We start from the raw sequence: 19,944 nt of genomic DNA, 5'->3' as shown, positions 1-19,944 counted from the left end.
GCCAAAGGGCTAGAACAACACTGATGAAATTGCTGCTTAAATAAGAAGATGTGGTAAGTTTTACGTCTCCTTTTTAAAGTGTTTATATTTTTTATTTAGGTTTCTGTAGGAGATGAGTTGAGGCTTAGAACTGTATTCTTTAAGGGAGTCTCTTGTGAGAGGCCAAGTAAAGGTCAGCAAAACTTACCTTATTAAGAAAGAATGAAGAGAAAAAAAAAAAAAAAAAAGAAGATAAAAAGAGCCTGGAGATGCTTTGATTGAAAAGAGCATGCTCAATTGCAAAATTGCATCATATCTTTTTATCTGGTAAGACAGTGGCTTCTGTGCTCACTGACTCTATTTCAAATCCTAATCCTAAAATTTCATACTGCAGCTCATCCACAAGCCATCAGGATCACTTCCACAGTTTTCTGCGAGTTTTGGATTGGACCCTGTCCACATGTATTCAATTGAAACGGTCACTTGGGCTCTTGAGATGATCTCCCTTTCATCCTCTTGCAACAAGAGTCAGCTTTTCTCAGGACAATATGATATGCATCCTCTGTCAGCAATGCATGGTGGTGGATGCACAAAAAAGCCACTGGCACCAAACAGCTAATACATCAGATTTTGCCATAACTTCACACTGTGTTCAATCCTATTGACGTCAGTTCTGTGCAGTGTTTGGCCCTAGATTTTCCCACAATGGGATCCCATTCTTCTTGCATGAGAATATGTCTTGGACAAATTGCCATGTCACATGCATTCAAAGGGCCATGATAAAACCTCCATCATCGCACAGGGTTCCCAATTACATCAAAGGAATTTCTGCATACAAAACAAGAGTAAAATATGCCTCTAATTTAAGGTTAAATTATACCGTTAAGGCGTGGGCTAAAATAAGAGGCAGCAAGGAAGCTGAACCACATTAGGGAGTACATCCAAAGCACTGTGTCTCAGAAAAAATGCAATCCTTTACGCTACAAGCTTTTGGCACAAATGGAGAAGAATTTCTGTTGTGCCTTTTCAGAGAACAAGCTATCTCCTTTCCTTCCTACCAGGCAGCCCCACTGGAATGCAGAGAAAGAGAAGAATTTAATGATTTAATATGCTCTTTACCTCTCCTTTCACACTGATTCCAGGCAAAGGCTTGTTTGTGGGTCTGGTCCCCAATTCCCACAGTTCAGCCATCTACAAAGACCGTGAAAAAAACAAGGATGCTCTTACTATTTCTTCCCCCTTCCACTATACGTGCACTTCTGAGAAAAGCAATTTAGCTCATGGGGAAAAATAATTCAAAGTTGGTTTAACAGTGAATATCCTGATGATGTAAGGGATCATATGGAAGAAATGTCATGCATGTTCCTTGCATCTATACGCATGACTATAATAGTAAAGATGAACTAATATCTGAAAGAGTCTAGGATAATTAAGCAGATGCCGACAACAGCACAAGCTTCCTAAAACAGAGTAAAATTTGAAATGCAACTTTCATCTGAGAATATTATGAAAATACAACTAAGAAGGATATTCTGCTGTGCCAGATATTTGCTGCCACTGTTTAAATATTGTGTGCAAAGTCAAAGTAAATGCAAAGGCAACAGAATCATCTCCCTGTTCCGTCTTTTATTTCTCTTTTCTTTCATCTTAAATATGTTGTCTAGATATCAGTAATACCTCAGGAGTTCACCTACGGCAGCCTCACAGGTAGTACTCTGCTGGGAGCTGCTACACTTCCACCAGGGTGCATTTTCTGGAGGAGGGCAAAGGATCACTACATCCCACAAGATTTTAGAACTGTTCATTGTAGCTCAGTTTGCATATTGCTATCAACAGAGCTATCAAAAATACAGTGGTTTGGAAGATTTGAGGTAGAGGACTCTAAATTGTCTTATGAGAGTATTTTAAGGAGGATTCAGTGGATTCAAGTAATTTACGATTGCAACTGACCTTAATTGGGGTATCCCAAGGTCATACATATAAAAAGTGATGCGTCTTTCCACAACTTTGGTTTTATTAAAAACTCCTTGTATAGTTCATGACAGTTTTAACTTTTCACAAGACACTCACAAATTAGAATCATCTTCCTTGTGGGCCTGCTAATGGAAATCCCCTCATACAGTTATCAGTCACTGTCTTACAATAGCTTCTTGTCTCTAAGTACTTTGATGTTGTACATAAGAGCTGTGGATCAATTACATTCATTTTTCCCATTACCGGGCAAATATTTGGACATTTTCTGTTGAGTTGATTCAAGGCAGAACTAAACCAAAGGAGTTGCATACTGTGCAGACATTTCTAACCTTCAGAAGCTGAAGGTTTTGTGACCTGGGAGAATTAATAGATGTTTATTCTAGCAGGATAAATGGAAAAAGACCATTTCTATTTTAGGGAGATAAATGAAAAGCAGGGAAGATGGGGTTTGTTATGACAAAATTGTTCACAAGTGGCATGCTGAAATGAGGAAAAGCAGTTATGTATTTATATTATAATCCTCATGGAATGTTTGTCATGAGAGACTCAAATGGCAAAACAAAACAGTAATTGTTTCCTCACTTATCAAAACAAGTATTTCCACTAAAAGTAGTCTGCTAATGCTGTCTCTGTTGCAAAGATTCAAAATATACCTATCTTCTGCAGTGAAAATCCAGAACTTTCTCATTAAGATGTGAATTCTTCCAACAAGGAGAACACATATAGCTATTTCTTCTTGCCTGTTTCAAACAATAGCTGTAAGTCTTCCACCACTGTGTCAGAAACACATTTTGAAAATATTTCACTTGCCAGGATTCTTCTGCAGAACAGAAGAAGGCAGGCGAGCCAGCTGGCATGCCCAGCAGTGGCAATCTCAAGTGCTTACCACGCTCAGGAATGTTACAAAGCAAGAGCGAACGGAGGGCATTCTCCAAACATGGTGCTGCAGCTATTCCTTAGCTGGTTCTGCTCTTCTAAACTTACTCAAGTTCACTACTAACCCTTATGGGAATTTGGGCTCAAACAAGGGTTTCATTGAGAAGAGACCAGTGCTCTATTTGGTCACCAATTTTTCATTAACTCCTTTTTCAGCAGACAAGACAGATTCCCCAAAACCACTTTTTCCATAATCCAGAAAGGAATTTCTGTGACTGTGGTATAGACAAACCCTCTGTTAATTCAGCTGTGTTACTGCTCGGGTACGCAGCCGTACAGAAGGACTGAACGGCAGCTCGTATGGGCTTCACTCTCTTCCTCCAGAGATTAGGAACTGCCAAATGACAGGGGTGGAGAATCCTTGGAAGTAACCCCAAAAACAGGATTCCTCCCCAGGGAGACTCTGTGCTAGTCTGTGAAGCAAAAAAGACATCTCCTTTTGTCTAAAGGTTCAGGAGATCCAGATGATGAAATTATTGTCAATATTATCTAAATAGGTAATGGATTTAGAGCCATTCAAAGAATGAATGAGTGAATGGATAATGCATTTTATGCATGAATGGATAATGTATTTTATGTTCATTGCAAAAACATGCTTATGATTTTTTTTTCTGATGAAGCTATAATATTTGTATTTAAGCCCTTCTGAAACAATTTGATCTTCTTATTGAGTATTTCCATTACTGAAAAGCTGGCACTCAGCCAGAAAACCTTATTTGAAAAACAGCAGCATTTTAATCAGTCTGTAAATTATTTCATTAATGTTGTGTGTTTGGAATGGAAAATTAGCCCAGTTTGCACCTTGAAAAAGAAAACAATTAATAACACATGCAATTGTTTTCAAGTCCTTAAAATACATTTGTCAGCCTTGGTAAAAAATTATCATATCCAAGAGAATATCTTATGTCACAAAAGTCAAAGCATTTAAACAGGAGAAGGTACAGTTTAACGCTGTTATCTGCTGTGACTGCCAGGAAGGGCATAAATCATGGTTATCTGAAGGCCTGATGCTGTTCCATTTGTGTAAATTTGAGTCAGAAGAAATACCACTGTAATCAATGGACTCTACAATTGTACAAACAGCAGAACAAGGGTGCCCCAAACACATTGTGTTCTGCAAATTTTATCTTTCTTTGCGAATTTTCCTGGCCTTACCTCTTTTTCTTTCTTCCTTAAAATGAGACTGCAAAGAGCCACAAGTGGAAACAGCCTTATCGCAAGGAACCGCCCTCAAATCAATGTGTCTTTTATTAGGCATTGTCTTGAAACTCCCTGCCAGGACTTGAACCGAGGACAAGAGATGATGCATTATTGCATTAATCCTATTGTGATTTGTAGTTTAAAAAGCATTGTTTAATTTTCATTAGACATTTATTTGCAGCACATGCAATTTAAAAAAAAATAGGATGAAACTTACTGTGTCTTTCCATTTATGGCTCAAGCACTTTGTTGGAGACGCCATCATTCATCACAATGTCATCTCATGATTATTATTTTGCCTGCTGGGTAGAGGCATTTTAGTTAAAAGTGAAAGTAGCAATTGTGCTAACTATAATTATATCTTTGCAGTATATTGAAGAAAATGGATGTGGTCTGGGACTTAAGTTAAAAGCACAAATTCTGCGAGGTGCTGAGAACATCCTGCCGGATGCTGTGCAACCCCAGTTCCCATCCAGGGTGACGGAAAGCTAACGTGCCTCGTCTTTTTCAGGGTCAGACCACTGACGATTAAACAGTTCTAACAAATATGATCTCATTCTTATTTGTCTGGGACATTATGAAACACAACATGAAGGAAGTTCAGATGTGGTAGCAGAATACAAAGCACTAACACACCCAGCGTGGTGCTTGAAATGTGTTCCTTTATAATCCTATATTTCCCAGACAAACACTTGTAAACATTGAAGTAAAACAAAACACATTTCCTTTTTATGAAAAAAATGCCTTAAAAACCACAGGATTAACAACACCAGGGAAGGACAATCCCCTGAAGGGCCTAAATCGTATTTCCAAAACTTGGGCAGAGTTAACTGTGTTCAAGATGAAATTTTTGATGATGGAGCACAGAAAACATTTTTTTAAAAAGACATATCATGATCAAATACATCCTGAATAGATTCTGAAGTGATACCTCATGATTTGAACACTCTTACTGATTGCAGAGGGCATTCTAATAGCCAGGGTGAGAAATGGGACTCAGACATCCTGGATTTGGTTTCTGGCCTGGCTGCAGGTTTTCCTGCACACACAGGCACAAAACACTTTATCTGTCTGTGTCATGGTCTCATGGCTAAAGGAAATAATTCACTTTCTGCTTTCTTCAAGTCAGAAGTAATACAGGTGGGAGAACTTACCTGCCATTCCTGTCCCCACCCAAAAGCAAAGACAGAACTAAATATGTGCAGAGACGATAAAAGGTAATATTAAAATATTTACAGAGTAAAGCAAAAAACAATGTGGAAAAATTCACCGCTGTCAGTTGTTTTGTTTGTTGAATAACATTATTTTTGAAGGTAGACAGGAAGTAATAACTAAAGTTATTTAACAGGCTTTTATTGAAAAGCTGAAAAAGGCTCCTCCATTAGGCATCTCTCTGATGTTTCACCTGCCCAGGCTGTGCCCAGTCATCCAGTCAGAAGAGGAAAACTATCACTCAAGTGAGCATCCCTGGAAATGAGGAGATTTATATAGACAAAAAGCCCAATTAATGGTCTCCAGACCAGTATCTCTTTGACAGTGTTCTATCTCTGGCAGCAGGTTCAATTAACGTAGGGCTTATCCTGTACCCTTCTTCTGAGCATCTGCACTTCAGCTGTTGCCTACTTCCCAGCTTCCAACCTTTAGCAACTTAAACACTTCCTGAGTCAGAGGGAGTGTGTAAACCACTTATTAATAGCCAACAAAGCATCTGATTTAGATGAATTTTGTCTAATCCAGTAATTTCAGGGGAAAAAACTTCACCTGCTTGTCCTTCACAGCATGCATCCCATGGCAAGGAGTTCCACAATTTAATGATGTGATGAACCAAAAAATCACTTCCTTTTTCTGTATTTTCCTGTTGTCTAAAAGGATGGCCTTTAGTTCCTGTACTGTTGCAAAAGTTTCATATTGTCATAATTCTAGATATTTTCACCATTCTACCCTTTCAGTCAATCACTTTTGCAAGTGGAAGGGCATTATTTTTGTAGACTCCTTTATAGAAAACTCCTCTGATTATTCTTGTTCCCATTTTCTATACCTTTCAACTTTTCCTGCCACTGGGGCTGATTTGATCAATCACAATGACAGTTGATTGACTGACAATTTCATATTCGAATTCTTCCAAATCTCCTGTGTGAATGCCATCTATTGTTACTGATCTGTTGTGGTACTGAATTGCTCTAAAATCTCAGACACTCCAATCTGGGAGTTTGCACAGACTCATTCTGTGTAAAGAATGACCCCAGTGTGAAAGACTCCCACCTCATTTACAGCGGGACCCAGTGCAAATAATTCATTTAGCTGTTCCATAATGTCTTTATCTTCCTTTGCTGCTTCTTCTCATCCTGCTAACTGTCCAACTGTGCTGCTTCTGATGTATATACAAAAGGCTTTACTGTTAGTTCTCATTACTTCTGCAAGTTGCTTCCACTAATATTTTTGGCTTGCTTTGCTGTGGTTTAACATTTATTTTGCTGGGGATTATAGTCTTCCTCTGTTTTCTTTCTTTGGACACAGCTTCCATATTTTGGAAGATGTCTTTTCATTTTGAATGGTGTCTGTTACACTGCTGTTTAACTATGCCAGCTGCTTCTGTCTGTGGCTCGTTCAAAGTCCATTTTTATTAATGCTATTGATGACTGGCATATATATATTCTTTTTAAAGTATGCACACTACTTGCAAATATTTTACTCCTTTAACTGCCATTTCCAATTCTCCCTTAAAGAACTTCCTCATTTTTATGTAATTCCCCAACTATTTTTCAAAAATATTTTGGTGGAGATTTATATGTTACTAACGAACCTAAAAGTCTCTGATTTGTTTTTTAAATGTTCACTAAATATAGAAATCAGACACAAAACAAAGTAATAAAAGTGCCTAAGGAAAGCTGTAATGAAAAACCTTCTCCATCTGATTCACATACTAACTCAGAGGGTAGTGTTCCATCAGTGTTTGTTTCATGCATTTGCACAGCTCTACGTTAACATCACCCATACCATCATTGGGGGTGGGAGGGGAAGCAAATGTCCAATCTAGCATTATATGTTCACATACCACAGAGATGGGCAAGCTGTAAGAATTCAAAGAAAGTATTTTTGGTTGTTCCTGAAAGTACATTAATGTAGATTTCTATTATATTAAATCTTAGTAAACAAACTGATTAAGGTACCATACTGAATTCTTTGTCCTCCACAAAAGGATTTAAAATTATCTTTGTGAAAACCTCAAAGAATAATTAGATTCTGATGCCTGGCTAAATGGAAACGTCAGTTTGGTTGCATATATTCCACCTTTCGTGGAAGAAGCAGTGTGGTAAACCTCCTTCAGCAAATCTCTGTGTGAATACTGCAAATTAAGTCACAATAGGTTCTAACTGCAGCTTCAGCCTTTGAGCAGATAAAACAGAGAAAACCTCACAGAGGTTTTGTGCCATCTCTGTTGGCAAGTTATCCATGGATCTTCTTAAAGTAATAAGTGGAAATACAACACAATGTAAATGTAAGGGACACATACTTTCAATGGAGCTACGAAAAAGAAGAATGCAATACAAAGAATGTCATGTTTGTATAAAACTTGAGAGTTGACTATTGTGGTGTTAAGTATCCCTTGATACTTTTGCAGGAATATTACCATGTTTGTGCCATGTAAAGTTTATTTTCTTTAGTATCTGTAAATGTAAGTAAGTATTTTTGAAGATACTTCTCTATATTTCTAGCTGCCTTAAATAACAAGTGAATCCATTTCTTTTTAGAAGTCACGTTTCACATCTTTCACAAACGAGAATTTATGTAGATAACGTACCACATATAATCTATATGCAAGTGTATACATGCATAATGATGAAAAATAGATGCTTAATTTTTTTCAAGAGAGTAGGATGACTGTATTCCTGCCAATGGGAAAGAAGAGCTGAATTAGTTCTTTATTTTCTGCTTTGAGATTTGAATCCCTTAAGAAAGCCAGTTGGTTTTGTTGGTTTTTTTTAAATGGAAGAAATAAGATGGGAAGACTGGAAAAACAGATGTCATTGTAAATGACAAATAAGAATGCAATACTATTCAAGACAAATATCTGTTCAGAAATTTTCCAATCTGATATATTTTTTTCTGATGAAAGCTTGAGTAGAGTGTAAGAATAGCTCTGAAGTAAATCTCACAACTCAAATAATGTATATTAAGCCAATCAGATTTAATTCTTTTTTTTTTTTTTTTAACTAAAACATTGCTTAGGAGATGAAATGGCATGCGTAAAGGAGAGCTTTTATCAGAGATTTTGCAATAAGCCTAGATCTGAACTCAGTGCAGCAAAGTGCATAGCCCACAGCAGTTGATGGAGAAAATACAGCTCTGAAATGATCTGAGCAAAGCTGACACCATCCTTCCGTATTTGTCAGAGATCCTGGAGTTTGGGGTGATCAAAAATGGCTTTAAACCATTCAGTATATTTCTGGTTTTGTTTCTTACAATAATATTGAACCAACTTGTTGCTACTGTGGAATGAGCCAAAAGCAATGAAACAGCGAAGTCAGAGAGACTTGTGTGTTTAGCCAGAGCCACGCTTTGTCATTTTATCATACAAACTCTGTCAGCTGGCGGCAACGTGAGTAATCTAAGCTTCAAACAATATCATTCTGCAGATAAATCAATGAATACAGACAGAAACAAGCTAAGTCTATTTTAGACAGCCTAATGATCAGTAGTTTCTTCTAATAGCTTGTCAGACTTCAACCTGTCAAGCCTGAAGATTTAGGGACACTGATTCACTGGAGATCTCCTGATTGCATTCCTGCTGGGCTATCTACGAATCACAATAGGAGACTCCTAGGAAAAGGGGAGAAAATGGATAGCCTTCAGGCCTTTATGAGGCACAGGTTATTGTCATGCCTCAACTAAATCCTAATTACTCTGATTAACAATGCAAGCCTGTCACTACTCATGCATAATAGTGAAAAAGTTTGCAGTAATGAGTATGAAATTCTGCCACTTCTGCTCAGGCCCTCACACGTGCCTGGCCGGGGCTTTGTCTGCCCTGCGTGCCATTCGCCCCGCTGCTGTTTCCAAAATAACGTTGCCAGGGTGAGCCCCATTTGCAATTCAGGCCTGACCTGAACATACTCAGTGGGATCAACCGACCCACAGGAGATGGGCAGCGGGATTTAAAACACATTGAGGGGTTACTGGCTCTACATATCACATTGCTTGCTTCTCCATATTAACTTTCCTCTTAAATCAAGGGTCTGTGGTAGGTTGCTATTCAAATGTAAGGTCATCTTTCTGTATATATGTATGTATATATTTAGTATCTTATCCGTCTCCGAGCTTTGTCAGTGCTTAGCTGCTAAATATCTCTGAGGTATAATGGAAATAATACTTCAGGCAGGTGTCTGCAACAGCATATACACATCTACTTAGAAGGAAATGTCCAACAGCTTAGGGAGAGGTACAGCATTGCTTTCATTAGAGGGAAAAAAAAAAAAAAAGCTTTTAAAATAGAGGAAACACTTTATTTCTAGGGAAAAAGTATATTTTGAGATGGTGTAAGGCAGTAGGTTGCAGTCACCTATAATTGCTTTGCTAATGTCCATTAGCATTGGTGGCCGGATCCAGTGCCGGGGAGATGGGGGCCTGGAGGCCAAGGAACACGGGGAGGACACGGCAGAGATGAGGGCAAAAAGGTTGTGTCCCGACACAAAATTCAGTGGCGGCCGGAGTGTGAAAGCAGACCCGGGTACTCGGTTTAGATGTGCGCGGTAAGAACAAATGTCACTGTCACCGGTATGAGGTGGAAATGTGTTCCTCCACCTCTGGTGGGGAAGCCCTGGCTCCTGCTAATGGCTGGTGCTCAGCACCTCGCAGGATCAGCCCCTGCTGCCTCCAGGATGGTGTGTAACGCACTTCTTACATCTCACCTCTACACCAATGCACAGTAAACACAAAGTGTTGGAGTGTTCAGCAATGAAGCCTATAAAATTAATTAAAAAATTAATTTAAAAAATGTTAAAAATAAAGAAGGTCATAATTAAAACTCTTTATTTTTTCTTTTTCCTATTTTAAAGGACTTACCCTGGGAACTGCTGAGTGCTTTTTTGCCCCATTCCCCTGCTGAGGGCACACAAGTCTGAAAGAGGGTTTTGTCCTGGAAGAGCAGAAAACACTGCCATTTCTTCTGTGGATTTGTGCACAGTCTTTCCTCCTGCCTCTGAGTCAGTGCATTTCTTGCACCTCTTGGATTTGAACTTTATCAGGTGACCAGCTGAAAAGGAAGAGATGTTTTATTCATCTTCCTCAAAACAAAATTTCAAATCAAAACATAAGAAAACTGGCTAGGGTAATGGTCTGCTTTGGAAACTACGGAGCTGTTTGCCTGTCAGAAGCGGCATGCTGATTTCATTAAACTTTCTCTGGAAACTCCCCGGGCAGCCAGGCCAGTTGGCAGCCCCGGGCCCCTTCCCGGCACAGCTGAAGCCAGGCCCCGGTGCTCGGTGCCCGGCCCCTGGCTGGACGGTGGCTAAAGGGACCGACACCGACTGTCCCGTCCTGCCAGGTATTCGGAAATGTTGATGTTTCACTCCAGCGCACAACAAAATGAAATGCTGACAACCTGGAATTTCCCACAAAACAGACGTTTCCTTTTCCGGCCGGCTCTAACGTACACACACACACACACACCACGCATTTGCAGAATTATTAACTGCCATGTAATGACACCAGACTATATGCCTACTTCCACCGTGTGGTATGGAGGGAATCCAGCCCTCAAAACCCCTGTGTTAGAGCAGCCACCAGAGAGCCACGGAGCCTGGAAAGCAGTTAGGTGGCATAATGCCTTCTTCATGGAGTAACCCCGAGCTTTGTGCTACTTCACGGTGTGATGCATCTGCTGCAGAGGAAGGAGAGCACTGCCGTGTCTGAGGAGCCTACAAAGAGGGACCGGACACAGCACAGTTTGTTATTTACAGAACAAAACACAAGAAAGGCATCCCTGTTTGGACCAGCATTGGCTCTCTCCATCCCCTGTGAGTCTCTTTTTTTTTTTCCTTTTTTTTTTTCTTTTTTTTTTCCTTTTTTCTTTCTTTGACAGAAGCAGTTGCAAAGTGCCAAAAGCTATCGGAAAGTCTGCATTACATCAGGCAAGCTGAGTGTACTGACCCTCTGAGCTAGCCCACAGGGAAGAACAACAGGAGGGAGATTGCAGAGGAAGATAGGACTACTTAAGTAGCAATTCATTGTGAACCACTTTTCTAAGCTGTTGATAGAAGCATTAAGTGTGAGAGAGGAAGGGGACTTATCTTCTTGCCCAAGCAAGACTAATGACTCCATAATGACTGCTAAATAATGTTGCCAATAATCTCCATTTAATTATACAGCTCTACTATGTCCTAAAAAGGAAAGAAAACACAAAAGGCGTCTGTGGGCCTAACATACCCACTAGTCCCTTAGCCTAGCTCCGTAAAATGCATGTGGTAATGTAGCATGAGTTATTGCCTGGAAGATAATTCAATTCCCATCCTTCATCTCATCTGAAGCATTTACTCATATGAAATAAATTTGCTCAGCTCTTGACACAGCCATCAATAAATGCCGTGTCTGTTGTAGCTTGTGAGCATCCAGGTAGGCTCTCCTCAAGACAGAAATATATGTGGCTTCACAGATCGACTTTGGAAGGCTCTTCAGAAGAGTTTTATCTTTGACCAGAGGGGACTACAAAAGCAGGGTGTTTAATGAACACAGCACCACTTCATGTGAAAGTTTTAGCAATATTTTTCAGACAGATGGCTATTGTAAGAGCTGGTGACTTACACAATGGGCTTTTTAAAAGCCTGAAAATATGAATTCCCTCTTTATCATTATTAATTTTTTTACAGACGTTGAAAGTCTGAAAATAGGCCAGTCTTTGAAATAACAGCTTAATAGTACACTATGCATGCAACAGGCTAAGGATAGTATTTTATTTAAGCACAAAAATCTATTTTTGTTGTAATATTCCAAAGCTTTCCTAATGCTCATTTCACTAAAATACTTCTTCAGGCACAGTCCGGATTCTGGCCAATACAAACAGTGGTTTCATCTGGAATATTCAGCAAGTTAATTGATAAAAAACATGGCATAATAGGTGAAGGGTCTGTCATTTGACTTCCACCACCAGCTCAGGAGACTTATTGTTATTATAAATAATACATATTAGGGAAACACAAAGAACCAGATTTCCACTTACTGTGTGGAAAGAGAGCCAGATTTTGGATTTTGGGATTAAATTATAATGTTAAATCCAGCAAGGCAGGAATGAAGAGCACCTCCAGAACTGTATTTTGATGAAAACATAGTGTGATTTCAACCAACAGCTATTGCGCATTTAATTTTAGCCATATGTGTTAAATATGCTGCCTTTAAAACTCCAGCTGACGAACTTTCTTGGTTGTACTTTTTGGTAAATTTGCAGTCCAGCCCCCATCCTATTCCTCATTTACACATCTAGAGCAGAAGAAGTAGAAGTGTAGGTGTGAAAATTCACAAAGCAGAGTATTACCTTAAATTAGATAGGAATTATATTATAAAGGGAAGGAGGAGTTATGCTAAATAGCAGTCAAAAATCTTCCCTGTGTTAGCATCTTATAAACCTGATGGTAAGCATTGATTGCAAACTGGGGGAGATGCAGAAGGTCAGTGCAAGGAGCAGACTGTTCTCCTGGGGCCATGGGTAATCACCACCCCTGTCAGGAGGGCCGAACAACAGCACCAGATACTACACCTGATTGTAACACAAAAGTAATAGCTTTACAGAAACACTAGTAAAGGCGACACAGTCACATCTACGCAAATATCACAGAAGCCTGCTGGCAAGCTCATGCAGCCTGGAGCCAGCCTCCCCGGTTCTCCATGCAAGGAAAAGGGCAGGCAGGGAGGGGGCAGGCGGCAGGCTCCTTCCCAGCACCCAGCAGCTGCCTTTCTTTCCCTGTGCAATGGAAACAGAGGAAAAAAAAACAAAAGCGAGCAGAAGGAGATGCCAAGAGAAGAAGTTGGTGCAGAATACAAGTCCCAAAAGGCGATGGGAAATGAGAAAAGGCTCTGTATTCCTCCAGTGGAAAATATTAGAGCATGTACACAGTCTGAAATGCCCTTATTAGAGAAGCAGCAGCCATTTCTCTTTTCCTAACCTCATTTTTTTCCATTAAAAAATAAAATAAAATTAGCCAGTTGATGTGATTCAGCTCCTGAACTGGCTTTTCTAGAGGTAACGCTTCCTGTCTGAGGTACTGTTTCTGGCTGGCTGGATTTCCTGGCTGAGATTTTCAAAGTCACCTAGGGAACCTGCGTGTTCACACATGTACCGTGAATTTAAGCAGAAACTGTCATCTGAACCCCATAAGCAGATGTGAAATATTCTTTTTTATCCCTCTCTTTTCACATAGTCTTTATTTGCTGCATCTTTATCAGTCTCTTTGCTGTCTTGTTCTTTCTTATAGTTTCCCTTTCCACTAAGGCTCTTCACCTTTCGCTCCCTACTGTTTTTCTCCCTCTCTCCTTTTCTCCTATAGCTACCAGCTTCTTCTGTGTCTTTGACTTACCTTTGTCTCCAGATCCTCTCTCTCTCCCCATTATCACTCCTTTGTATCATCAACCTGCCCTGCCTGACCAGTTGCTCCACATATAAAAGCTGAGCCATCTCTTCTCTTCCCAATACAACCTATAAAATGGGAATTCATTGCAATGCTCCCTTCCCAGCGGTGAGGCCATACATATTGTCCAAGCTCCGCTCAAAAAAACCAACATAACTGCAGAAACACCCTCTGCAATATTCTGTGGGTTGGTGAGGCAAGGAGGAACACAGACAGGGTGAAGAGGAATTGGCATGTATGTCTGCTTTGCTTGGTTACAAATCTGTCTATATATTCAAACAGCTTTGAACATTGACCCACGCACCAGGTTGTCCCACAACGTCCCAGATTTTCCACTGGCATCTCTAGAGTGCTGCAAAGCCAAACTTGTGCCTTTACTGTTGAGGTTCAAACACCTGCCTGACAGTGAATTCCCAGGAGTGTTCTGCGTGCATCTTGGCATACGTATGCATTTGTAGCTACTCTGCACCACTATTTTAGAGCTTTCTCTCCTGTATCCAGATTGTTTGTGTAGTAAAACGGGAGGGTACAAGCAGCCCCTGTGCCAACTGGGCTTCAACCATTCTCAGGAATGCATCTGTGTCTTTAATACTTTTCCTAATTTGGAACACCAGAATACTGAAAATAATTAAAATCAGGTATCTGGGTGCACTTTTTCTTCATTATTCAGAAGAAAAATATGTACTGATGTTGAGCCATGCAACATGTGATTGTGCATTTGGCTCCATGGGCACAAAAATCCATCACTAAATAAAAAAAAAAATCTAAAAATTATAAAAATAGCTATTTTTTTTAATGAAAAAGAGACATGTAATGTGTCTTACTGTAGATAGATTCAATATTTTAATTCTATATGTTAGCCTAACACCCAATCCACTGCACAACTTCTTGCTTCAAAATATTTAGGTCCTTTGAGGTGAGGGCTTCTTTTTGCAGTATTTAGTTACAAAAAGCTGTTAGAGTCTGCCAATTCTCGAGTACAAAATTTATAGCAACAGGTCAAAAGACAGCACCTAGAGGAATTCAGCAGCCCTTTGTAGTAAATCAGCAGTCGTGTCTTTCATAAATGTCTCCCGAGTCCAGCAGTAACTGTTCCTCCGTGCTGAAAGATGAAACAGGGGGCTCATACGAGGCGTGTAATTCAGTGAAAGTCACGCAGCAACGAGGAACCGGTAAATAACTTCTGAGGAAGTTAGGGTTAACCCAGCGCTCAGGAACACTAAACTTAATGGCTCTGGAAAACAAGATGGAAGCTGACCTGGGCACCTGAACTTGGGTGTGCTGCTCAGGTACAAAATGTGCAGCACCTTAGAGGATAATAAGGCAATTGCTCTAACCCAGATGGGGGATATAAAACAGTTTCAGGTGGATAAAACCCTTTGCAGACCTTCTTATTTTGACGGTGTCACGAACTTCTGCATTCAGCCTGTTACTTGATAATTCTGTTAAAACGCGGGCCCTGCAAGCAAAGAGCAGGGGTTCCTCCAGGCTCTGTTTTAATGCTCCAGGGGCCAGTCCTGCAGCTGCAACTGATACAACCAACCTCCGCTGGACCACTGTTCACACCACAGTGAACCTTTCGTGGCCAGATCAGCTGCACTCGAGCCAGTGAGAATATTTTTCACGGCCATAAGCAGGCCCACGGAGTGATGCCATGGACCGAAGAGGCATCAGAAGGGCTGCTGCCATGCTTGGGGGGATGAGGGTGAGGTTGCTGGGTCAGTTTTCACCCAGCAGAAGCGATGCTCCCCTGGGAGGTGTCACAGCAGCCCGGCTTTTCAACACCAGGAGAGGGTGGGCAGCGTGGGAAGCCATGGCAGCCTGTTGGCAGCCTGTCAGTGCCTCATCATTTTAACCTCAGAGAGGGCGAGAGCTGATTAAGTCACACTCTTCCACGGCTAGTCGGGGCTCCAGTACCCTCAGCCCTGGGGCAGGCTGAGGTTTTGAACGACCAGAGTACTTTGTCACTGCAGTGGTTCAGGAGTTTCTGCCACTAGAAGAGTATAGCAGAGGGTGCTGGTGGCTGCGGCAGAAGGAAAATGAATAGGTCTTATAATTCTCCTGGCTGAGATTTATGGGCCCATCTCATCAAGACTAAATTGGTGGTGTAGACTCAAATGAAAACTAGGTGTGACGAGCAGCTTAATTTGACAGCAAGAAAATTTGTCCCCTGCTGGCAAACAAATCTCTTTACTTTTTCTATTAAAAAAATTCAATCTAGTTAAAAACCTGGATTAGCTCCCATACAAGCCATCAGAAAAGTCAGTCCAGTTAAAAAACTGGATTAACTCCCATCCAAGCCATCAGATCATCATCCAGGTACTGGAATCATGCTAGGAAAAATATTATTTCATATTCTTTTCTTCCCAACTCAGTATCTGGCCTCTTTCCACGAGGAGAGGGAAGGCCTCCCTCTGAGAGGAATGGCACTGAGCCCTCAGTGACTTTTTTGTACTTTCTTAAGGATTGCTAATTATAATTTATTTTTTTTTTTGGTGAGATTTCATGTATATTATCTCAGGAGCAAACGCCCATCCAGACTGATTCATTAAGGATTTTCTGAAAATGCCCTGGGATTTTTGGTAATAGTCTTCTGTACCCTCTAATGAGGGAGATGTGCCTTTACAATAGGAAACCGAGCACATGACTATTTCTGAAACTATTTCATTAACTATGTCCTTATAGCTGAGCCAAGATTACTTACATACAAGCACTAGATTCTGGATAAAAGTGGCTGTATTCAGGGCTAGGCATTTACACAGGGAAGTTCCTCCAAAACAATAAATTACACCAGAAGAGATATAGAGGAATCATTATTTCTGGAGCAGCAACATTTAAAAGTTCCCTCTGTGGATTCACACTTAATACACACAATTCAGGAGGAAGCTATTTTGTGGTCTGGAGAAGGAGAAGTTTTAAAAGACGATAAAGTGCAGGACTAATGAGCCACTGAGATCTGCAGTGTCTCTTGCCTTTTTATATCTACCGTATATTACTAAATACAATAAAATAAAACTTCACGCACAGGGACCAATGAATAAAGACATAAAATGCTTCATTATGGCATACTCTAAGGCCATTTTAAAGTTCTTTTTGTTGATGTAAAATATTATTGGCTACCTAGGACTATAACTAGACGTTGTGGATAAACGTAATACAGATGAATCTAAGGTTTATAGGGAAGCAATCTCATGGTCTCTACTTTGCTGATGTCTGTGAGAAAAGGACCTGGTTGTTAGTGTCATTTTGGATTCCCATTCTGATGAGGACGCTCTTAAGTCAGCTCTTCTACTGCATTCTAGACTACTAATTTATTTTTTTTTTCTCCCCAAAATTCCTATAAAAGCCTAGGAGCTGTGGTTCTCTTTAGATCCCATATGAAATGCTGAAACCCAGCATCTGCCCTCCCTCCCTAGTCTACCCCATTTCCATTGACATGTACAGCTCTCCACCATCCTATTTCGCTCCATGGGCCTCTAGCACACTCAGCCAGGTACGCTCAATGGTGTGCAGGAATCAGACTGGGTTCCTCCAAAAAATCCTTGCTTATTATCTAAGTGAATTTTCCTTAAATACAGTAGTCTTTAGTATCCTCTTTACACATCTGCATGGGGATATTTGACAATTTAACCCCAAATAGGAAAGATGAAACAGAATAAAAATTTATTGCAACATCTACAAAGCCTAAGTTAGTCCAGACTCAGATCTCCTGTTTTATGGTGCCATCACGCTATCTCAGCCTGCTTACATGAAAATTCACTGCAGCCTAGTGTTACTAAATCTTCTCTGTCAAGCAACTACTACTACTTGCCAGGCTCCATACCAAGACCTAGCTTCCCACCAAAACGAAACATGCTTTAAAAACCTAACCTAAGCCATCAGCAAGTACTTCTTTATGCCTGCCCTGGTAAGACAGCTGTGCTTTTCTGTTTAACCCTGCTGATAAAAGCTGCACGAAACAGTGTTCCCAATCAAAGAGGCTTGGCTGTGATTACATTTCCGGAGAGAAAATTAATCCAGATTTTGAGCACCTTTGGAGCCTTTTTAGTTAATGTTTTATCGGAGGGGGGGATGTGGGGGTGGTGTTGGTGAGGGTGGAAATCAGAAAAAGACCTGACAGAATAAATATGCACAAGGCACACCACTATATAAACAGGAAACTAAGAACAAAAGGTTCACAAAGACCTTTATGAATCTTACTATGCCTCTGTAGTATTGTGCTTGGGGAGACTAGAAAAAGAAACTCTCAAGCAGATTAGGTGTGTAGTTCAGTATCTTTGGGGAGGGGAGTAAAATGTATGCCACAGCAGATTCTGCCCATGTTTGCATCTTATTTATTCCTGGGGCTAGGTACAGAGGTAGGCTCATACAAATCATACTTCTACAGCATGGAAGTATCTACAAGCTTGGCTGTGTTTTAACTTTTGTATTTGAAAATCAAAGGTTTTGGTAGCTGAATTACAACCATCTGAGCCTTGAAACCCACAGGAAGGCAGCTCTGAAAAGCAAACCGAAAGGGAGCCCCTTTCCCCACCTCCTTCCCTGCAGTGCTCCCTGAGCTGGCTGGAGCAGCACAAAGGTTGCCTCCCCTCTGGGCTGTAGTTTACGTAAACACATCTCTGACTTTCATAAAACTGATCTCAGACAGCATGAAGGAAGAGATGGGAAAATGAGAGATATAAGGGCAACGGGTGCTTGAGATCAACAGTTTCAGCAGATTGTTCCAGGTGCTCCCATTCCTCCCTTCTTGTGCCTCGCTCCCTCCCCTTCCAATTTCCGTGGCTTTGCAACCACATTTGTCTCCTTTAACATACCTTTCTCTCCCCTGCTGCTGTGTGAAAGACTCCCACAAACCACAAGATAAACTAATTTACAGCCAAGTTTTCTGGAGTGCTGAGTTCCCATTTAGGTCCCAAATACCCGACAGGTTTTCAGTAGTTTGGGTTGTGGGGTATCAAACATTATTGCAAAATCTATCATTTATTTACATGTTTAACTGGGATATGAGGTCTTTCAAGATTCTGGTTGTAGTCAGGGGTCCTGAGATCCCTTAACTAAAACTGATGACACACAAGGATTAGGAAAAACAACTGCATGCAAATTGCTAACAAAGCAGTAGCCTAGCTTGTGCAGACAAAAATGTTTTTTTTTTCTCTTCTGGAGTCTGTTACATTCATAACCTACTTTCATGTTATTTACAATAGAAATAAGCCAGAATGAACTAGCGAAGTCAGAGTGGACCAGGCAGAGAAGTGATTGCTAGCAACTCTACATTTTTTAATGAACTCTCCTTTTGCTGCAATAGTTCATCCCCACTACTTTCTAAGTGTCTCACTAGGATATTTGCTTCATGCAGAATGCCAAGAAAGGAGGAGATGGCTTTCTGTAGCATTGCCTTTTTGACTGTTGTGTATCATGACAGTCTTCCCAACTCTCACGCTCAGAAACATCTCAGGTCTCCCAAAACCATGAGATTTAAATTAGTCACCATTAACTTCTTACTATTTGGTTCCTACCTTTGAAGTCCATTTGAGGTCACGTTATCAAGTACTTGTCCACTTGTAAGGCTAGAAATGCAGCCTTACAGAAAAGAAATCTGGGGTTCCCAGGTAATCATTTGAGTACAGGAACTAAGAATTTACTTGTGAGACTCACGATAAAATCCTGAGAGCTGACAGCATTAACAGTGTGATTGTTACTGCAATTAATGAGAGTTTCAGGAACACTCATAGGAGATAATAGTTCCTCTGTGTGCAAAATATTTTTTCCCATAAAACTGCAATAGAGCTTAGCTTTGTGTGTAGCTGCCAACATGAATTAGACGAGAACAATTCATGTCAAACGATGCTTATTTCCCACTCTAGAAAGGCAAGCAATTTTGTGGGCAGAAAAGAAGTATAAGATGCTATATCTCAACTTTGGAAATTCTTTTTGTATTGTCTTGGGTGACATTACCATAAGAAAATTAGGGAAAGAAAATAATAACTGATCCAAGATAGATGCCTATACAATTCAAAACTATTGTATAGAATTTGCTGAAAAAACATACTTAAAAAGAAATTATCAATGGCTCATTGTCGGACAACAAGGCTGTATCATGGCATTTCCTAGATATTTTCCAGTTTAATATTTTGATTAATGAAGTTGTCAAGCAATGGGAAAGCTTAGAGAGGCTGTGGGCACATTAAAGAGGACGACTAAGCTTCAGAAAGACACAGAAAGTGGTGAAATGGTCTGA

This window comes from Calidris pugnax, unplaced genomic scaffold, assembly GCF_001431845.1.
Source record: "Calidris pugnax isolate Ruff unplaced genomic scaffold, ASM143184v1 scaffold24, whole genome shotgun sequence".
NCBI lineage: Eukaryota > Metazoa > Chordata > Aves > Charadriiformes > Scolopacidae > Calidris > Calidris pugnax.
This window is presented reverse-complemented; position numbering follows the sequence as displayed.